This window comes from Callithrix jacchus, chromosome 9, assembly GCF_049354715.1.
Source record: "Callithrix jacchus isolate 240 chromosome 9, calJac240_pri, whole genome shotgun sequence".
Classification (NCBI taxonomy): Eukaryota; Metazoa; Chordata; class Mammalia; order Primates; family Cebidae; genus Callithrix; species Callithrix jacchus.
The window spans coordinates 123,541,956-123,547,955 of record NC_133510.1 but is presented as its reverse complement, the minus strand read 5'-3'; the positions used below and the strand labels follow the sequence as shown (position 1 = coordinate 123,547,955).

Sequence of the window (6,000 nt, the reverse complement as noted above, 5' to 3'; positions counted from 1 at the left end):
ACATGGGTCCTACTGCAGAGAACTGGAATATTCACGTGGAACATTTCCCAGTGCTTTCTAGGCCTAGCCTTGATTTCTACTGAACCTGAGCCAAGGCAGAGGCACAGGTGCCCCCATGGAGCAGGACCAGACAAATATTGTACACTATAATCAGTACAGGGACGGGAACACAACCTGGCTCTGTGAGAGGCCAGAAGAGACCCTTGACCAGTCTGGTGGTAGATGGAAATCCAGGAAGACTTCCCAGAGGAGGTGACCTTTGAGGCTGCTTGGGTGGTGTTTGCTGTAGTGTTTCATCATTTTCTCATTTTATAGATGACAAAATGAGTCCAGAGAGAATTACTTAGCTCATGTATTCCATTAATCAAGCAAACATTTCCCTAATATCTAAATTGCCCATTATTGAGCCCTGAGCCTGGGGATACAGAGGCAAATAAGGTAACAGCCCTCCTAGAGGGAACAGTACAGAGAGGACCCAAGCATCCAGGATACCTCACCAATCACTCCCCACTGGCCTCTGTTTTTTTTTTTTGCATGTATTGTATTTTATCACTATTATTATTTTTTTATTTTGAGACAGGGTCTCACTCCATTGTCCAGGCTGCAGTGCAGTGGTGGAAACATAACTCACTGCAGCCTCAATTCCCTAGGCTCCAGCAAACCTCCCATCTCATCCTCCCCAGTAGTGGGGACAGTAGGCACGTGCCACTGTGCCCAGCTAATTTTGTATTTTTTTAGAGACAGGGTCTTGTCATGTTGCCCAGGCTGGTCTTGAACTCCTGGGCTCAAGAGATCCTCTCACCTCGGCTTCCAAAGTGCTGAGATAACAGACATGAGCCCCTGTGCCTGGCCTATTTTATTTTACCTTTTTAAAAGTCTGGATTGGTAGGGTGCGGTGTCATCCCTGCATTTTGGGAGGCTGAGGCAGGTGGATCACCTGAGGTCATGAGATTGAGACCAGCCTGGTCAACATGGCAAAACTCCATCTCTACTAAAAATACAAAAATCAGCTGGGCATGGTGGCATTCTCGCCTGTAGTCCCAGGTTCTCAGGAGGCTGAGGCAGGAGAAGTGCCTGAACCTGGGAGGCAGAGGTTGTAGTGAGCTGAGATCGTGCCACTGCGCTCCATCTTGGGCAACAGCGTGAGACTCCAAATAAATAAATAAAATTTATTCTCAAAAATAAATAAATAAAATTAAAAATGATAAAAGTCATGATTACTGCAGTATACATATAAAGTAAAATTTTCCCTTTCTTTTTTTTTGAGACAGAGTTTTGCTCTTGTTGCCCATGCTGCAGGGGTAGGTTTCTCTGATTCTCCTGCATCAGCCTCCCGAGTAGCTGGGATTACAGGCGCGTTCTACCACACCCAGCTAATTTTTGTATTTTTAGTAGAGATGGGGTTTCATCATGTTGGCCAGGCTGGTCTCGAACTCCTGACCTCCACCCACCTCAGCCTCCCAAAGTGCTGCGATTACAGGTGTGAGCCACTGCACCTGGGCCATCATTTGAATCTGATATTCGTCCCACTTCCTGAGTCCAAGCTTTCCCCTTAATTCACTGTATTATCTTGGGCAACTCTTGCCCTCCTTGAACCTCAGTTTCTTTATCCGTAAAATGGGAACCCTAACACTGCCCTTACTGGGTTGCTGTGAGGATGGCTGCCTGGCACCCAGTAAACACCAGCTTTTATTCACACTCCTTCCCGGTTCTGGCCCTTTCCAACTCTCCCTCTCCCTCTGGTCTCTCTCCCTCTGGGGCTCTCTCTCTCTCTCTCTCTCTCTCTCTCTCTCTCACACACACACACACACACACACACACACACACACACACGCATTTTTTGAAGCCTCTTGTTTCTCAGAGAGGTTTTATTTATAGGCCGCGTCTCATTGTGAATGTGAAAAGGAGAAAGCCCAGGCCCTCCGTAGACTTTTCATGTGTAAATCAGCCCGGGCCTGGAGCGAGGGGTCACCAGGAGGAGGATTTCACTCTTAATTACTCCTAGAGAAGCGGGCGGGAGGGAGCCTCTCTGGGAGCCCAGGGCCTCGCCTGGCGCCGGCCCCTCGCTCCCCAGGCTGGGGAGAAGCGCTGGCTCTCCCGGGCCCGAATCGGGCCAGAGCTGGGGCCGACGCTTCCTGGGCCTGGCCTTGATTTCTGCTGAACCTGGGCCAAGGCAGAGGCGCAGGTGCCTCCAGGAAGCAGGGCCCCAAGTAGGTTTCTTTGAGGGCAAGTTGTTTGGATGCAGAAAGAGGGCACAGAGCTTGGCAGGGCTGGAGGTAGCCAGGACGATCTGCTGAAGGGCCAGGCAGGGGTCATTTCAACACACTTTTTTTTTTTTTTTAGATGGAGTCTCACTCTGTTGCCCAGGCTGGAGTGTAGTGGCGTGATCTCGGCTCACTGCAACCTCTGTCGCCCAGGTTCAAGGAATTCTCCTGCCTCAGCCTCCCGAGTAGCTGGGATTACAGGCGCCTGCCACCGTGCCGGGCTAATTTTTGTATTTTTAGTAGAGAAGGGATTTCACCATCTTGGCTAGGCTGGTCTTGAACTTCTGACCTTGTGATCCACCCGCCTTAGCCTCCCAAAGTGCTGGGATTACAAGTGTGAGCCACCGTGCCCAGCCTCAACACATTTTTTAAGGTTTTAAAATTCATTTCTGATGTAAAAATAACACACTCTATTATAGAAAAAGAGTGAAAAGATTCCTACCCAGTCCTTTAACATTGTTTATTTCGAGGGGTAAATGTATTTATTTATTTAGAGATGGAGTCTTGCTCTGTCCCCCAGGCTGTTGCCCAGGCTGGAGTGCAGTGGCCATCTCAGCTCCCTGCAACCTCCGCCTCCAGAGTTCTAGTGATTCTCGTGCCTCAGCTTCCCAAGTAGCTGGGACTACAGGCACGCGCCACCATGCCCGGCTAATTTTTGTATTTTTAGTAGAGATGGGGTTTCACCATGTTGTCCAGGCTGGTCTCATCTCAGGTGATCCACCCACTTCTGCTCCCCAAACTGCTGGGATAAGAGGCGTCAGCCACTGCGCCCGGCCAAGGGGTAGGTTTAAACGTAAAGAAAGGGACATTATTAACATTTTCTTTATATATTTTTTAAAAATTTAAAACTTATTAAAATGACTATGTATTGCTTTTTTAAATGAAAAAGCACAAGGTTAGTTTTCATAGTATCCATGGTAGTGTTTGCTGATTACAGAAAATAAATAAATAAATTATTTATTTTTTTTTTTTTTAAGTCAGGGTTTTGGGGGGGCACGGTGGCTCAAGCCTGTAATCCCAGCACCTTCGGAGGCAGAAGTGGGTGGATGCCTGAGCTCAGGAGTTGGAGACCAGCCTGGGCAACATGGTGAAACCCCATCTCTACTAAATACAAAAGATTAGCCGGGCATGGCGGCCTGCGCCTGTAGGCCCAGCTGTTTGGAAGGCTGAGGCAGGAGAATTGCAAGAACCTGGGAGTCGGAGGTTGCAGTGAGCCAAGATCGCAACACTGCACTCCAGCCTGGGTGACAGCCTGGGTGACAGAGCGAGACTCTGCTAAAAAAAAAAAAAAAAAAAAAAAAAAGGCAGGGTTTCACAGTGTTAGCCAGGATGGTCTCGATCTCCTCACCTTGTGATCCGCCCACCTCAGCCTCCCAAAGTGCTGGGATTACAGGCGTGAGCTACCACGCCCAGCTACAGAAAATAAATTAATATTTTATATAAGAAACTGAGAAAATAAAGTATAAAAACTGTGGCCCCACTGAAAAAATATTTTTTTCTTCTTTGATTCTGCATTAAAGGAAATCAACGAAAAACACTTTTAATATTTAGGTCTATGGCCTTATATGATTTATTTCTTGGCTAAGTTGTTCATTTTTAGTTTTAGTTTTTGTTCATTTGGCATACTTACGCCACACAAACACTTTGGGTACAACTTAACACAGTGAGGTCTTCTTCCATTCATCTCTTCTCTTCTTGTGCTTTATATACAGCCATTGTTCAGTGTCCCTGGGGGATTGATTCCGAGACCTCCCTCAGATACCAAAATCCACAGATGCTCAAGTCCCTGATAGAAAACGGCATCATATTTGTCTATCATCTCTGCATACCCTTCTGTATACTCTAAGTCATTTCTAGATTACTTATAATCCCTAATGCAATGTCAACACCCTGTAAATCGTTGCTATTCTGTGTTTTTTAGGGAATAATGATAAGGAAAAAAGTCTATATTCAGTACAAATGCAATTTTTTTTCCAAATATTTTCCATCCAAGATTCATTGAATCCAGGGATGGAGAATAAATAAATTCGGAGGGCCAATTATGTATATTTATGTTACGGGATGGCAATGATTTGAAATATGGAATACACAAGCCCTTTGGGTCCAGCAATTCCATATCTAAAATTCTATTCCCGTGAGTAGAAGTAGGTCAATAGTTGAAACAAATTTGTTCATTTTGAAGGTGTTTATGAAAGCAAAGGCTAGGCAGGGCACAGTGGCTCATGGCTTTGGGAGCTGAGGCAGCACTTTGGGAGGCTGAGGCAGCTGGATCACTTGAGGTGAGGAGTTTGAGACCAGCCTGGTCAATATGGTGAAACCCCATCTCTACTAAAAATACAAAAATTAACCAGGCTCGGTGGTGTGCCCTGTAATCCCAGCTACTCAGGAGGCTGAGTCAGGAGAATTGCTTGAACCTGGGAGGCAGAGGTTGCAGTGAGCTGAGATAGCGCCACTGCACTCCAGCCTGGGCAATGGCCTGGGCAACGGTGGCTTATCTCAAAAAACAAAAAACAGAGACCAGAGATCTAGCGATTTGAAGCAGCATGGCCAAGCCGTGTGGGGTGCACCTGAGCAGGGAGGCCCGCAAACAGGTGGAGGTCTTCAGGCAGAATCTTTTTTAGGAGGCTGAGGAATTCCTCTACAGATTCTTGCCACAGAAAATCATATACCTGAATCAGCTCTTGCAAGAGGACTCCCTCAATGTGGCTGACCTGACTTCCCTCCGGGCCACACTGGACATCCCTATCCCAGATCCTCCACCCAGGATGATGAGATGGAAACAGATACGCAGGAGAAGAAAGAAGTCCCTAAGTGTGGATTTCTCCCTGGGAATGAGAAGGTCCTGTCCCTGCTTGCCCTGGTTAAGCCGGAAGTCTGGACTCTCAAAGAGAAATGCATTCTGGTAATCACGTGGATCCAGCACCTGATCCCCAAGATTGAAGATGGAAATGATTTTGGGGTAGCAATCCAGGAGAAGGTACTGGAGAGGGTGAATGCCGTCAAGACCAAAGTGGAAGCTTTCCAGACAACCATTTCCAAGTACTTCTCAGAACGTGGGGATGCTGTGGCCAAGGCCACCAAGGAGACTCATGTGATGGATTACTGGTCCTCGGTGCACGAGCGAGATGAGGCAGCCTATGGGGAGCTCAGGGCCATGGTGCTGGACCTGAGGGCCTTCTATGCTGAGCTTTATCATATCATAAGCAGCAACCTGGAGAAAATTGTCAACCCAAAGGGTGAAGAGAAGCCATCTATGTACTGAACCCAGGACTAGAAGGAAAATAAATGGCCCAAAAAAGAAAAAAATGGCTAATAGAAATGTGGTTTAGGGATGGATTAAGTGACTCATGCCTATAATCCCTGTGCTTTGGAAGGGTGAGGCAGGTGGATCACCTGAGGTCAGGAGTTTGAGACCAGTCTGGCCAACATGGTGAAACCCTGTCTCTACCAAAAATAAAAAAGTTAGCTGGTCGTGGTGGCGGGCACCTGTAATCCCAGGTACTTAGGAGGCTGAAGCAGGAGAATCGTTTGAACCCGAGAGGTGGAGGTTGCAATGCGTGGAGCTCATGCCGCTGCATACCAGCCTGGGTGACACAGCAAGACTCTGTCTCAAAAACAAAACAAAAGAAATGTGGCTTTTCTAGATATAATTCTAATATTTATTTATTTATTTATTTTTGTTTTTTTGAGACCGAGTTTTGCCGTTGTTACCCACACTGGAGTGCAATGGCACGAT

The 6,000-nt window shown here is 46.9% G+C and overlaps 1 pseudogene; it reads left to right on the top strand.

Moving 5' to 3' along the window:
* Positions 1-4,777: 4,777 nt before the first annotated feature.
* On the top strand, positions 4,778-5,546 carry LOC100410208 (proteasome activator complex subunit 2 pseudogene; annotated as a pseudogene).
* Positions 5,547-6,000: the final 454 nt, after the last annotated feature.